At 45.0% G+C, this 15,685-nt stretch overlaps 1 non-coding gene across 1 annotated transcript; it reads right to left on the bottom strand.

Annotated features, from left to right (window-relative positions):
- Positions 1-2,010: 2,010 nt before the first annotated feature.
- LOC116518198 lies at positions 2,011-2,201 on the bottom strand. The gene has a single exon (XR_004256523.1). It is a non-coding gene; the product is annotated as a U2 spliceosomal RNA (small nuclear RNA).
- Between the last annotated feature and the right edge of the window lie 13,484 nt (positions 2,202-15,685).

Genomic DNA, 15,685 nt, shown 5'->3' with positions numbered 1-15,685 from the left:
AGACGCACGGAATTCTGTTCCCTTCCCACCAAAGGTGGCCCCTATTTTCCTACTTGCATTTTTTACATGATTTCAAACTGCTAGGTTGACAGAAGCTGGGACCAGTCACGGAAGCTCACTCCGTTACATGGCTCTAGGGATTCAAACCGCTGACCTTTCTGATCGACAGTCAGCATCCGAGCCACTGCGTCCAAGGTGGCGCAGTGGTTAAATGCAGCACTGCAGGCTACTGCTAGATCAGCAGGTCAGCGGTTCAAATCTCACCGGCTCAGGGTTGACTCAGCCTTCCATCCTTCCGAGGTGGGTAAAATGAGGACCCAGATTGTTGGGGGCAATATGCTGACTCTCTGTAAACCGCTTAGAGAGGCCTGAAAGGCCTATGAAGCGGTATATAAGTCTACTGCTATTGCTATTGCTAACATGTGTCCCTTTAGCGACATACATTTTGCCTTCAGTTATGTTCGTACGTCGAGGGCTAATCCATGCGACGATGTGCCTTCTCTTTACCGCTGAAGCATGCAACCCTTTGGATGGGCAGATCACAAACTTTTTCTCTTTTTTTACAAAGACGTGCCAAGAATCCAGAACGTAAAAAAATAATAAAAAATAAATAAAACTGTACCGAAAGCAACATCCTAGAGAAAGAGGGAAGAAATGCAAAGAGGGGGGAAAAAAGAAAAGAAAAACCAGGCCAGGAAACATATATATATATATATATATCAAAGGCATTCCCCCAGCATCGGGTTGGCACTGGAAATCAAAGAGAATATGAAACAAGCGAAATGCCTGGGAGCCAAAAAAATGCTTGTGCGCGAGCCAAAAATTTATGCAACACCTCTAGGAAAAACAGGCCGTACGTGAGGTCTCCCTTCCGCCCATCTGGGATTCCTCGTTTCCTTTCTCCTTGGCAGATGCTGCAGCGTGGATTCCCCAGAAGGTGGGTGCAGAAAGACCATCTAAGTGGAGGATCCATACCGGATACAAAGCAGCAGGAGGAAAAATAACCATGTGCCTCTCCCCGCGCCATTTGGATGAGATGAGAAATGGGATTTGGAAATAATTGTCACTCTATTGGATAACAGTTTCAATGGGGACTCCCTCTTTTCTAAGGATGGGAGCTCAACCTGCGTAGCACTTGAGCCTCGAACTCGATGGAAACTTACTCTTTCCTAAGGACGGGAGCTCAACCCCGCCCGGTAGCACTTGAGACTGGAACTCAATGGAAACTCCCTCTTTTCTAAGGACGGGAGCTCAACCCCACCCGGTAGCACTTGGGATTCGAACTCAATGGAAATTTACTCTTTCCTAAGGACGGGAGCTCAACCCCACCTGGTAGCACCTGGGACTGGAACTCGATGGAAACTTCCTCTTTTCTAAGGACAGGAGCTCAACCCTGGTAGCACTTGGGATTCGAACTCAATGGAAATTTACTCTTTCCTAAGGACGGGAGCTCAACCCTGGTAGCACTTGGGATTCGAACTCAATGGAATTTTACTCTTTCCTAAGGATGGAATACCTGGGACTGGAACTCGATGGAAACCCTCTCTTGTCTAAGGATGGGAGCTCAACCCCACCCGGTAGCACTTGAGACTGGAACTCGATGGAAACTTACTCTTTTCTAAGGACAGGAGCTCAACCCTGGTAGCACTTGGGACTGGAACTCAATGGAAATTTACTCTTTCTTAAGGACGGGAGCTCAACCCTGGTAGCACTTGGGATTCAAACTCAATAGAATTTTACTCTTTCCTAAGGATGGAATACCTGGGACTGGAACTCAATGGAAACTTTCTCTTTTCTAAGGACAGGAGCTCAACCCTGGTAGCACTTGGGATTCGAACTCAATAGAATTTTACTCTTTCCTAAGGAGGGGAGCACAACCCCGCACTTAAGAATAAGGAGGAACAGAAAAAGACAAATGATAGAATAAAGATAGAAGAAGAAAAGGAAGAAAAAGACAAGGAAAAGGAAAGGAAAAAATTCAAATCTAATTTTGAACCAGATTAGGGGGGAAAGGGGTGCACCCTTCCTGGAGGCACTGCAATACCAGGCTGATGCTTGGAGTGGATGGAGCAAGCCCCTAGTCCATCTCCGGCTTCCAAAAATCCATTTAATACACAGTCCTCAGATAGAGGACATATCAGATATTAAACTGATAAGAACAGATACTACACTTGATCTTAGCCAAAAGGCCGAGAAGCAATACCCGAGGGTGGGAGGGGTGCCGACGGCTTCCCTCCTCTTGAAATGTAAGGTTTGTGAGACAACGCTGGAGTTTCCTACGGTCTAAGCGCTAAAGCCAGGTCAGACCAGTTCCTGCTCTCAGGATTCTCCTCTGGAAACGCCTGGTTTGCAAATCCCACCACGACGAACTCCTTCCAGTTAGGATGATCTGCAGAGTTTATAGATTTCCCTCGATTATGACAATTTTGGGGACTTTCTGCTTTGGCTGTTGGTTTTAGATTTGCATAGCTCCGCCCCCTACCTCTTCATGATTGGTGGAGTTTCCTTTCAACGCCTTGTCGCTTTCAAAACTTCTGCAACCCTTTAGCTTCGATGACAGTACATTGTTGTTTTATTATCATCTACTTAAACAACAATGGTACGCAACTGTTTTTTGCGAATCACAGTCCATCTTGCAGAGATTTGGATGTGAAATTATATAAAGAGAGAGAAATCAAGTCTCTGTATTTATATCTAAAGATTCCGCCTCTCGCTGCTTCCTGTTTCAATTTCTTTCAACCTTTTTGTCATCCGAGTTCTTTTTCTCTTTCATTCCTTCTTGCAAAAAAAAAAAAAAAAAAGCCATTTGAAAACATTTGGAAAAAATTCCCAAAGGAAAAAAAGGATGCATGGATGTAAGAGGGGGGTGGGGAATCCCATCCGTTGCAAAAAAAAAAGAACAGCCTGAAAATTTACATTTGAATGCTTCAAGGACTGATTGGATTACCCTGTAAAATGCAGAAAAAAAACCTTGCTGGCCGTGTTAAAAATAGTGGTTTGGGTGGGGGGAGAAGAAAACAAGAAATTACATCGTTGTTGTTTTTTTAAATTGATTTTTTATTAATTATATTTATTAGTCCTTAATGAACATCGTGTTTTCTGGATATTTAGTTTGCTTAACGATACATATTACATTTTTTTATTTCCACCCCCTTCTCCCAAACATTGATAAAATAGATTCCATGTTTGATAATAATCTTCTTTCTGTTTTAATTCTTAGTGTCCATTTCTGCACACTCTAGTTTTGTTTTTTTTAATTATTTCTTCAACTCGTGGTGTTTCTTCACCAGAAACACTTCTTCCTCAGTTGTTTCTTGAACAACTTGCCTCCAGAAGTTGCGAATCCTCCAACACTGGAAGTTTTAAAAAAGATATCGGATAACTATTTGTCTGTAGTAGTGTAGGGTCTCCTGCTTGGGTGGGGGTTGGACTAGATGACCCACAAGTTCCCTTCCAACTCTATCTTGATTCTACCATAACAGATTCCTGCAGTTTTCTTGGCAAGGTTTCAGAACTTGTTGGCCCTGGCCTTCTTCTTCCTGGGGCTGAGGACTGGCGGACTGGACCTTGATCATCCAACCTGGTTTTTCTACATAACACAGGACTGGAACTCAAGAGTTTCCCGGTTTTTAGCGTGCTCCTCAGGCATTGCATCAAACTGGTTTCAAGCTGAGCTTGTTGATCAGAAAGGTCAGCAGTTCGGCGGTTTGAATTCCCTAGCATATGTCTCCTGCATAAGCAGGGCATTGGACTAGATGACCTCCAAGGTCCCTTCCCAACTCTGTTACTGCTAACTAGCTCTGTCAATGGGAGGCTTATTTTGCTTCCTTTGATAGATTGCAACAACTCCTTCCTCTACGAAAAGTTCTTTCTTTACCAGGTAAAACTAGATAAGAAAAGTATGTATTTAATATTGCATGTTTTGATAGCAGAGAAGATTTGACACCAGCAATCCTGGAAAAATGAAGAATAGGATAGGGTAGGATAGGATAGGATAGGATAGGATTACAGAGTTGGAAGGGACCTTGGAGGTCTTCTGCCTACACCATTTCTGACAGAGGGCAGTCCAGCCTCTTCTTGAAAGCCTCCAGTGATGAAGCTCCCACAACCTCCGAAGGCAGCTTCTGTTCCATCGGTTGATGGTTCTCACCGTCAGAAAATATCTCCTTATTTCCAGGTTCAATATCTCATTGATCAGTCTCCATCCATTATTCCTTGTCTGGCATTCGGGTACCTTGGAGAATAGCTTGAACCCCTCCTCTCTGTGGCAGCCCCTCAAATATTGGAAGACCGCTATCCTGTCTCCCCTGGTCCTTCTCTTCCCTAGACTAGCCATGTCCAGTTCCTGCAACCGTTCATCGTATGTTTGAACCTCCGGTTCCCTCATCATCCTGGTTGCTCTTCTCTGCACTCTTTCTAGAGTCTCAACATTATTTTTATAGTGGAGGATTTTATAAATAAGTAAATGAAATGCCAGCATGTGGTTATGTATTAAATATTGGTGTATTTTAGGATGAAGGACGTTTAAATAACTATAGTCAAATAAAAGTGGAGGCATGATGATGGTAATATAATAAATATTTGAGTTAAGATATTTGAATTAATATGAATTATATTTGATGACGGTGGAAGAGATGCACAAAAGCCTTTTGTAACCAGCTGATACACTTTCTACAGTATGTAAAGAAGGAGGATTTGTATGTTTGTTTTTAAAATATATATATATTTTTTTTTACAAGAAAACCCCATTATTTTTATAGTGTGGTGACCAAAACTGGATGCAGGATTCTAGGCGTAACCTTACTAACTTACTACTGGACTTGTTATTTCCTCCTCCGATGAAACATCTCAAGAACCCTTGGTTACACAAACGGGGAAAAAAAGCACCCACCATCCACAAATGATGTGTTCTTCACACCAGCGTCTCTGAAATCTCGACAGGCATCCATTTTTTCATCCATCCATGCCTTGTTTCCATCAGCTCTCCGTCCCCCGATGGGCTGTTTGGAGATGGGATCCTATCAGAAAGTCATTTCCCATTAATCTCCAAACGGCCGATTTCCCAGTTAACCCCACGCCGAGTCCCTTGTTTCCCTTCAGCCTCCCTTCTCTTTTTCCAATGTTTCCTAGCAACGGAACAGGGTTGCGTTCTGTATTTTTTTTTAATTCCCTCCCCGTCCTCGTATCTTACAAAGCCGAGTGACCTTGAAATGTACATTTCAATCGGAAGAGAAAGTTGCTTAAGAGTTCAGGGCGCTCGCATTCAATATTCTCTTTGTTCTGCGTCCCTCTTTCTTTCCCTTGTTCTGTTGCAAAGGGACAAGGTGGAAAACGTGTGGAGGGGTGACGTTAATCTTGGACTGGGAAAACCGAAGTCCACCCCCAGCTATTCCATTCTCGAAAGACTGTTGGACATACGGGGGGGTGGGTGGGTATCCTTGACTTACAATGGTCCATTTAATGACAGTTTGAAGTTACAACTAAAAATAAAAAAGTGACTTCGGTCCATTTTTCACCCTTACGACCTTGGCAACATCCCCACCAATGTGTGATCAAAATTCAGACGCTTGGCCACTGACTCACACTTATGATGGTTGCAATGTGCCCGGGGTCACGTGATCCCCTTTTGCGACCTTCTGACAAACGAAGTCAACGGGGGGAGCCAGCTGTCACGGATACCCTAAGTAAATCATGAGCCTCGAGCCAAGCTTCAAAAGAAATCCAGTTATTTATTAGGAGCAACATGTCGGCAGGTATCCAAGTAAAGCCAGCTCTGACCCCACATAATTTATGGCCCAATTATGACCCTGTTTCCCCCCCACCCTCTTCCCAGGGTGTGTCATAAATCACATTATCCAACGGAGCACTTTAGTGGGCTGTAGAGATCACGCCCCTCCACCTGTTGCAGATAACCTGGGAGACTACCTTGAGAAAGATACACGTGGAATGTTCTTCTGGTTGCGCATGCCATGCTGTTCCATCAGTTTCCTCCCACCTTGCCTATGGCAACTTGAGAGCAGGCCAGGGATGCTTTGCGAGGTGACACCAGATTCACTTAAGAACCATGTTACTGACTTAACAACTGCAGGGATTCACTTAACCACGGTGACAAGAAAGGCTGTAAAACGGGGCAAAACTCACCGAACAAATGTCTCGCTTATCAACAGGAATGTTGGGCTCAATTGTAGTCATAAGTCGAGGACTACCTGTACTTCCATCATAGAACCGTCTCCCTATTCTGACGGGCACTAATTTTAGCACGCTGCAGCCCTCTCGGCCTTAGAGGTTTGGAAGGAACCAGTGGGGGGAAATGTTCCTTATGAGCTGCACAAGGGGCTATTGAAACGGCAAGAACTGGATATGTCTCGTCTAATGAAGAGGAGGATTTGGAGTGACAAGATAGCAGTCTGTCAGAAGTTGAGAGCCTCTTCTCCAAAGCCCCTCAGGGCAGGACAAGAAGCAATACCTGAAAACTTACCAAGGAGAGAAGCAACCTAGAATTAAGGATAAATTTCCTGACAGCTACAACAATGAATCAGTGGAACAACTGGCCTCCAGAAGTTGTAAATGCTCCAACACTGGAGGTTTTTAAGAAGAAGTTGGATCCATTTGTCTGAAGTGGTGTAGGGTTTCCTACCTAAGCAGGGGGTTGGACTAGAAGACCTCCAAGGTCCCTTCCGACTCTGCTCAGCTCTGCTCAGCTATTCTATTCTATTCTAGTCTATTCTTTTTCTATTCTATTCTATTTTATTCTATTCTTTCTATTCTTAATTTTATTCTACGCTATTCTTAATTTTATTCTATTATACTCATTCTATTCTATTCTATTCTATCCTTAATTCTATTCTATTATACTCTTTCCATTCTATTACATTCTATTCTATTATACTCATTCTATTCTATTCTATTCTTAATTCTATTCTATTATACTCTTTCTATTCTATTCTATTCTTAATTCTATTCTATTATACTCTTTCTATTCTATTCTATTCTTAATTCTATTCTATTATACTCTTTCCATTCTATTACATTCTATTATACTCTTTCTATTCTATTCTATTCTTAATTTGATTCTATTATACTCTTTCTATTCTATCCTATCCTATCCTATCCTATCCTAAATTCTATTCTATTATACTCTTTCCATTCTATTACATTCTATTCTATTATACTCTTTCCATTCTATTACATTCTATTCTATTATACTCTTTCCATTCTATTCTTCATTCTATTCTAATATACTCTTTCTATTCTATTACACTCTATTCTATTATACTCTTTCTATTCTCTGAAGACACAGAGCCCTCCTCAGAGCCTTCCCCAGACTCCAGGACTGGCCCAGGTTGCTCCCCAACCTCCTCACTGTCCGAATCTCGGACCACAACCCTGGAGACCCTATACCATTTCAGGCAAGTGGCTATCGGATTGCTTTTTTAAACCTTCCAATGTTGGAGGAACCCCAACTTCCGGAGGCAGGTTGTTCCACTGAATAATTATCCTCACTGCCAGGAAATTTCTTCTTATTTCTAAGTGCCAAATTTGGTCCTAAACGAAGGCTACCTCGTGTGCCTTCTTTAGAGTTTTCGTTCTAGGTATTTTCCTCTGGCTTTGTGAAGTTAATGGGTCTCTTTTCTTCTTAGTCTTGAAAGTAGGAAATATCTGCTCATGTTTCCATAATGGTTTTTACTGCTCTGGGCGCTGATAAGTGTTGAAAGAAATGTCCTTCTGGGTTCAGCTCCAAGTGGGGAAGAAGACACTGGAGACATGGAGGCTGCTTGGAAAGATGGTTTATTGTTGGACAGGGCCACATGGCTTGAGCCCCGAACAGAAAAGGTGATCACATGCTTCAATGTTGGTGGAGAAGAAGAGAAGGGCTGAGGGAGGGGCTTGCTAGGCTTTTTATAACCTGTTCAGTCCCACCTCTCTGTTTCCTGTTCCTGTGTAAGAAATGTATTCTGATTGGTTGTCAGACTCCCATGGTGCCATGCAGGGGGCTACTTCTCTAGGCTGTTTTGAATCCAGGTATGAGTTCTCAGATGCCATGTGGAGAGTTGACTAATATCCCTTCCCCCTACAGCTACAGTGGGGAAGTCTTTATTATGTAAAGTGGGCTAGCCTGGCCTTCTCAATGCCTATTGACAAAGTGTGGATGGGCAGGAAGCTACAGGCAACTATTCTGTCTTTTAAAGCATGTTTCTTTCTTTTCACATACAGAGAAACGTTCTGCCTTTCCAATATTTCCTAAGATATTTCATTTTTTCTGGGAGAGGGCTGGATGATAACTTCCCACATAAGTTCCCGCATTGGTAGTTTCAGCCTTCCCCTCTGCAAAATAAGCCAGCATCAAGAATTGTCTTCTTAAGCCTTGATTTTTTTTAAAAAAAGGTCTCCTGTTCACCTTCGCCGGTGTTCGAGAGCTCCACAGCAGGGGTTATTTCGCAGTGCTCAAGTTGGCCAACAAAATCGCTCGCCAGGAAGGAGTCACAGACTTAAAAACCAGAGGTGGCAAACCCTCCCCCCACCCCCAGATTTATGGATTGCAAATCAACACTTTTTTCTTTGCCTTAAGAAAAAGAAAAAAAGGAAGACCATCCACAGTTGGCATGGGGAGCCAACATTTCCAGATTGAAGGGACAACAAGCCATTTGATCTGCTAAGACTCCCCCCCGCCCCCCCACGGGGGAAACTCTAAAGATCTCGGTTAGTTTAATCGTGTTTTTTTTTTTTAAGGAAATGGTTAAGTGACGGGAGGTTTGTTAAGCTTCAAGGAGATACAGAGAGCCTGGAGGAGGAAGGGGGCTTTTCTTTAAAAACAAACTTCCAGTGCGACTGTTGTGTGATTTCAACTCCCAGTCTAGGAAACCTTTACAGTTCTGTGGTGTTGCCGACATTTCTCATTCGTTCTCTTCTTGGTAATAGCCCGAGGCGACTTAACATCAAACTGGATGATTTCCCTGCAGTGCAAGTTAGTTCAGAAATATCAGAAAGAAAAAGGACTGGCTGTTTTCCCTGCTCCCTTCATCAATCATTCTCTCTCTCTCTCTCTCTCTCTCTCTCTTTCTCTCCTTCTCTCACTCTCTCCTCCTCTCTCTATTTCTCTCTCTCTCTCTTTCTCTCCTTCTCTCACTCTCTCCTCCTCTCTCTCTCTCTCTCTGTCTCTTTCTCTCCTCCTCTCACTCTCTCCTCCTCTCTCTATTTCTCTCTCTTTCTCTCCTCTCACTCTCTCCTCCTCTCTCTCTCTCTCTCTCTCCATTCTTTGCATCCGAATTCTGCTTGGATGCTTGGTTACAACTGCCTCATATTCAACTTTCTCGCTGTTGTTTTCCTTCGCTCGTTGCTTGTTACTGGGGTAAAAAATAATAATAACAATAATAAGATTTGGGATATGAAACAGATTTGGAGATGCACCGAGCCCAGTTGGTGGTTCTCTGACATTCAGGTAGAAACGGCAGCAGTAGCTTTGTGGCTGCTCCCAAACTGCCAAGAAGAGAGGCTTTATTTTATCACAAGGTGGGCACTGATCTTCTTGAACGTATAAACTGGGTTTAGGTTTTGGGAGTTGGGTCGTCTTTAGCAGGTGGGCTAAAAGGTTTGCCTTTCCTGGAAGCCAGTAAGCTAAGCCAGCAAACAGGCTTTTAAAGGATCATTCTGCACTTGACTTTTTAATCCTTCGATGAAGGCCAATGAGTGATGGGTTGTGTGAATTGGGCACAAGGGACCCAATAGTTCACAGTTCAGAAGTTCAGCATCTTCTCATATCTTTTAATGGAGCCACTTCATATTCATTTCTGGGTCATTGTTGTGGCCCGCCAGCAGCCAGGAAAGCTGGCAGCAGATTTGGACAGTAAGGAGGTTGGGGAGGAACCTGGGCCAGTCCTGGAGTCTGGGGAAGGCTCGGATGAGGGCTCTGTGTCGGAGGCAGAGAGGGGGCCAGGGCTGTCTAACAGTTATCAGCTGCCTTCAGAGTCAGACATCAGTGAGGCAGAAGAACAGCTGGAGCCTATTCCCCAGTGTGCGCATGTGCAGAGTGGTCAAACAAAGGGAGCAATTAAAGAACAGGGGTCAACTTGGGAGTAAGGCCACAGGTGGACGATGAATGGCCCCTCCCAGAGGAAATAAAAGAGGAGCGATAGGGGAGTGGAGTTTGCAGGAGACAATCAATTTGCTTAATTGGTTCGTGACTCTCCCAGACTCCTTGCCAAGTTCTGCAGATATCGGCCTGGCTGCTCTCCAAGCCAGATAAGGTCTGTGACTGTAAATCCTCCCTTGAAAGACTTCACTGAATGTGAATGAGCAGAATCCACAGTCAATGAATAAAAGGGGTTTTTGTCGGGACCAGGAGTTTCCTTCCTGCTCTTGGGAAGCCTCGGTCAGAACATTTCTGCCTGAGCAGAGGGTTGGACTAGAAGACCTCCAAAGTCCCTTCCAACTCTGTCCATTCTGTTATTAATATATATTTTTTGTTAACAATGGCGCTTTTCCTTGTATGCCGCAAAGGGAAAGAGTAGGGCCTTGTTGGAGTCAGAGCGGGAGAAAGACTGGACAGAGTGAGAAGCTCTGACACATCCCAGTGACGGTGGAAGCAAGATATTTGACGAGGTTTCCAGCACACGCACTTGTCACCTCGAGATGCGATTCATCCATGCTTTCATATTGGGACTGCAGCAAGTTGACACGGATTTAATGGGACTCCAGCATCCCGAGCTGCGTTTTGAACCACAACGCCGATGTGAGAATAGATTTGACACCCTTTAAACAAGAACACATCGTTACACAGCCGGGTTGTATTTTCCCCTCCTTTCCTTTTTTCTTCCTTTCCCCCTTCATCACGTTGGAGGAAAGCAAGCTGCCACTTTGCCCTGAGGATGATTTAAGAGTTCAAGAGAAATAAGACATATGGATTATACGGACATATAGATTCTGGCCGGCACTATTTCAGGTGGAGGAAAGTTGTCAAGGACCTTGGAGTCCTCCTCTCAAACGATCGGAGCCCCAGAGCTCACAATAACAGCATTGTCAAAAAGGCATTAAGAGGTGTGAACCAGTGGTGGTGAGTTTCAAAAATTGTTCAAACCTACTCTGTGGGTGTGGCCTCCTTTGTGGGAGTGGCTTGCCGTCCATGTGACTGGATGGGGGTGGCTTGCCACCCATGTGACCGGATATGAAGATGCCGACGACACTTGTCAGAACCACCTTAAATTACCTCCCACACAGCACTGGCATGCATCAGAATATGATGTAAACTTGTTTTTTAGAAGGCATCTTTGGTTTGCGTTAAAACAACTTCAACACACACAATGTTCTGATTGCACCACAAACGCAGTAGTCATCCTTGCCTTTCACAGAGGCACTGAGTTTTATAAATAGGAGCATGATAGTGTAGAATCATCATATCCAAGGACCAGTGGTAGGTTTCAAAAATTTTTGGAACCTCTTCTGTAGGTGTGGCCTGCTTTCCGGGTCCACTGGTGGAACCTCTTCTAACTGGTTCAGTAGATTTGATGAACCAGTTCTACCGAATAGATGCGAACTGGTAGGAACCCACCTCTGGTGTGAACCTAATTTTGCGAAGCTTCTTCTCCGGTAACACTGTACTGCAAACCAGGGCATACAAAACCTTTGCCAGACCAATCCTCGAATACAGCTCGTCTGCCTGGAATCAACACTGTATATCGGACATTAATACGACTGAGCGAGTCCAGAGGTATTTCACGAGAAGAGTCCTCCACTCCTCTGCTCCCAACAGAATCCCTTATGCCACCAGGATTGAAATTTTGGGCTTGGACAACCTGGAATCACACCTCCTATGGTCTGACCTAAGCATTGTACACAAAATTGTCTGCTACAACATCCTACCTCTCAACGACCACTTCAGCTTCAACCTCAATAATACTCGGGCAAACAATAGACACAAACTCAAGGTAAATTGCTCCAAACTCGATTGCAGAAAATACGACTTCAGCAACAGAGCGGTCAACGCCTGGAATGCTCTACCTGACTCTGTTGTTACATCTTCAAATCCTCACAGCTTCAACCTTAAACTGTCTAGCGTGGACCTCATCCCATTCCTAAGAGGTCCGTAAAGGGGGCCTGCATAAGCGCACCAGTGTACATTCCGTCCCTGTCCTACTGTCCCCATTTATTCGTACCCATTTCTTATGTATATACGTATACTTGCTTATACGTATATGTTATATTCATACTTGTACTTGTTTTCTCATACTTGACAAACATACATGCTTGACAAACCAAAATAAATAAATTAAGTAAAAGAAACTATGGTTTGTTTCATTATTGGTAATACCCCAGGAGTCAGACAGCTGGAAAAAATCACAACTGTACAATGGCTCAGATGTACCTCCTTGGGATGCAAGCCAGTGGTGGAATTCATTTTTTTTTACTACCGGTTCTGTGGGCGTGGCTTGGTGGGTGTGGCAGGGGAAGGATACTGCAAAATCCCCATTCCCCCCCCCGACTCCAGGGGAAGGATACTGTAAAATCCCCCCCACTCCAGGGGAAGGATACTGTAAAATCCCCATTCCCTCCCCAATCCAGAGGAAGGAAACTGCAAAATCTCCATTCCCTCCCCACTCCAGGGGAAGGATACTGTAAAATCTCCATTCCCTCCCCACTCCAGAGGAAGGATACTGCAAAATCCCCATTCCCTCCACACTGCAGAGGAAGGAAACTGTAAAATCCCCATTCCCTCCCCACTCCAGGGGAAGGATACTGCAAAATCCCCATTCCCTCCCGATCAGCTGGGACTCGGGAGGCAGAGAATAGATAGGGATGGGGCCAGGTAAAGGTGGCATTTGCCAGTTCTGCGAACCACTCAAAATTTTCGCTACCGGTTTCCCAGAACCTGTCAGAACCTGCTGGATTTCAACCCTGAAGCAAGCGGGACCCCAAAGTTGACAGAGCTAAAATAATATTTATACTTCTTCACGCGGGCCGGAATTTTATATCCCAATTCGCCAAGGGAAATGATAAATAGATTAAGGCTCAGCAGATGGCTGATTCACACTTTCTTCCCGCAGCACACCTCTCCCTAATAGAGATTTTTTTTTTTTGAAAAGATTCTCCCCTCGCTCGGTTTCACAGCTAGAATCAATTTAGCAGATCAGGACAATGTGTGAGAAACTAATAAGCTTTGTTCCTCTATAAAGCTTGCCTTGCGTCATCCGGCCCGTTTCCCATTCCCCGAATTTCTCACCTTGACCCAGCTGGTGGTTTCTGGGATTGGTGGTGGGGGGGGGGAGAGAAAAAAATAATAAATCTGATGTTAATTAGCATTTCTGAAACCAGCGAAAGAAGCGAGGACGCGGCCCGCTTATTGAAATAAATGAGCACGAGAAGGGTTCTAACACAAAGCCCTTTGTGAACAATGGCACACAAACAGAGAGAGACACACAGACACACACTTTTTCGTTGATTCATTCGTTCTTCAAACAAAATAAATCCCTTGGTGGGGTAAGGATAAAATGCACCTTCAAAAAGGTAACTTAGATATTTAAGGCTAAAAAAACCCCACACCTATTTCGAAGTGACAACCAAGAGAGGTCTCACATCTTTTGTTAAGATGGCAGAACGCCACAAGAACTTTCCCGAGTTCAACTCAATAAGATCCCCCGCCAGAGTGGAGTGCCCTGTGAGCACACCGATCCAGGAGTTTAGGATTCCAAGTAGGTAGAAGAGGCTATTTGTAGCTCAGAGTTGAACTCCGGGGTCCTTGGTGCTCGCTGAGCTGGGCTGCTGGCTTGCAGATGTTTCACGACCCAACTAGGTAACGTTGTCAGTTCTAGAAGGAGACGGGGTTGGAAGAGTGGAGGAAGAGAAGTAGAAGTAGGAGGACAAAAGAGGGGAATGGGGAGAAAGAGAAAGAAGAAGAGAAGGAACACTGTGGAGTCCTTGGTGCTCTCTGAGCTGGGCTGTTTGCTTGCCGACGTTTCACGACCCAACTAGGTAACGTCATCAGTGCTAGAAGGAGGTGGGGTTGGCAGAGTGGAGGAGGAGGAGGAGGAGGAGGAGGAGGAGGAGGAGGACGATGACGACGACGACGACGACAACTATTGGGCCCTTGGTGCTCTCTGAGCTGGGCTGTTGGCTTGCCGACGTTTCACGACCCAACTAGGTAACGTCATCAGTGCTAGAAGGAAGTGGGGTTGGCAGAGTGGAGGAAGAGAAGGAGAAGGAGTACAAGAGAGGAGGAGAAAGAGGAGGAGAAAGAAGATTGTAGGGGCCTTGGTGCTCTCTGAGCTGGGCTGTTGGCTTGCTGACGTTTCACGACCCAACTAGGTAACGTCATCAGTGCTAGAAGGAAGTGGGGTTGGCAGAGTGGAGGAAGAGAAGGAGAAGGAGTACAAGAGAGGAGGAGAAAGAAGATTGTAGGGGCCTTGGTGCTCTCTGAGCTGGGCTGTTGGCTTGCCGACGTTTCACAACCCAACTAGGTCATCAGTGCTAGAAGGAAGTGGGGTTGGCAGAGTGGAGGAAGAGAAGGGGAAGGAGAACAAGAGAGGAGGAGAAAGAGGAGGAGAAAGAAGATTGTAGGGGCCCTGGTGCTCTTTGAGCTGGGTTGTTTGGTTGGAGACGTTTCATGACCAAACTAGGTAACACCATCAGTGCTAGAAGACTCAGCTGCTTCTTATCTGACCAAACTACTGCATACGAATAGGCAGCAAAACTTGCACTCCCTCACACTGACAACATTACCTAGCTGGATAAGGAAATGTCTACGATAAACTCAGCACCAAAAATCCCGTCCAGGATTTCATTAGTTTCAGTGCTAATTCCTTACTCTGAAATCAAAGTTTAAGGAACCGATAGATTGATGGATTAATCCAGGTACCATGTTTTCCAGAAAATAAGACAGGGTCTTATTTCCTTTTGATGCCCCTCCCCCAAAATAAGCGCTTGGCCTTATTTTCGGGGGGATTTTTGAGGTGCAGGAGCTGGTGAGCGTGGTCACCTCATAGCTGCTGCTGCGTTGCAATATTTTGGGGGAGGGCTTATTTTCAGAGTAGGGCTTATTTTAGTGCATGCGCCCCAAAGCCCGATTGGGCTTATTTTCAGGGAAACAGAGTAGATGGCCACCTGTTGTGGCCCAGCAGGAGCCGTTGGAGCTGCCACCGGACTCCGACAGCGAGGGGCCCTATGAGTCGGCTCTGTAGGATGTGGAGGACCCTGGACAGGGTTCTGACTCCGAGCAGGGCGCAGAGAGACTGGTTGGCCACCAGGTGGCACCTGAGCCTTGGACCAGTGGAGAGGAGACAAGGGAGAGTGATCCAGAAGCCAGCAGTGAGTTGTTCCTGGATGCACGCCATTGAAGAGCTACTAGGTGTCAGGAACAGTTACGCAATTACAGGAGGTAATTGCGCTCAGCTGGTGGTCATTAGGCTCCTCTCCAGACTATAAAGAAGACTGCTTGTGCACACGCCTCTCTTGCAGAAGTCAACACATTGACTAAAGAGAACTGTTGTAACTAACTTGGCAGGCTGGATTGCTGCCAAGGTTTGTCTGAGTTGCTGCCAAGGTCCTTATCTGTTTGTTTGCTTGGCTTTCAGCTACTGAGATTTTGGCTTCTTGTTATTAAAAGTACATTCTAGTTAAGCTTGCCTCGGCTTTCATTACTGGACGGAGGAGGGGGTCAGAACAGTCACCCATCTTGCAGATGTAACCACCCATTTAA

This window comes from Thamnophis elegans, chromosome 14 (assembly GCF_009769535.1).
Source record: "Thamnophis elegans isolate rThaEle1 chromosome 14, rThaEle1.pri, whole genome shotgun sequence".
Classification (NCBI taxonomy): Eukaryota; Metazoa; Chordata; class Lepidosauria; order Squamata; family Colubridae; genus Thamnophis; species Thamnophis elegans.
This window is presented reverse-complemented; position numbering and strand designations above follow the sequence as displayed.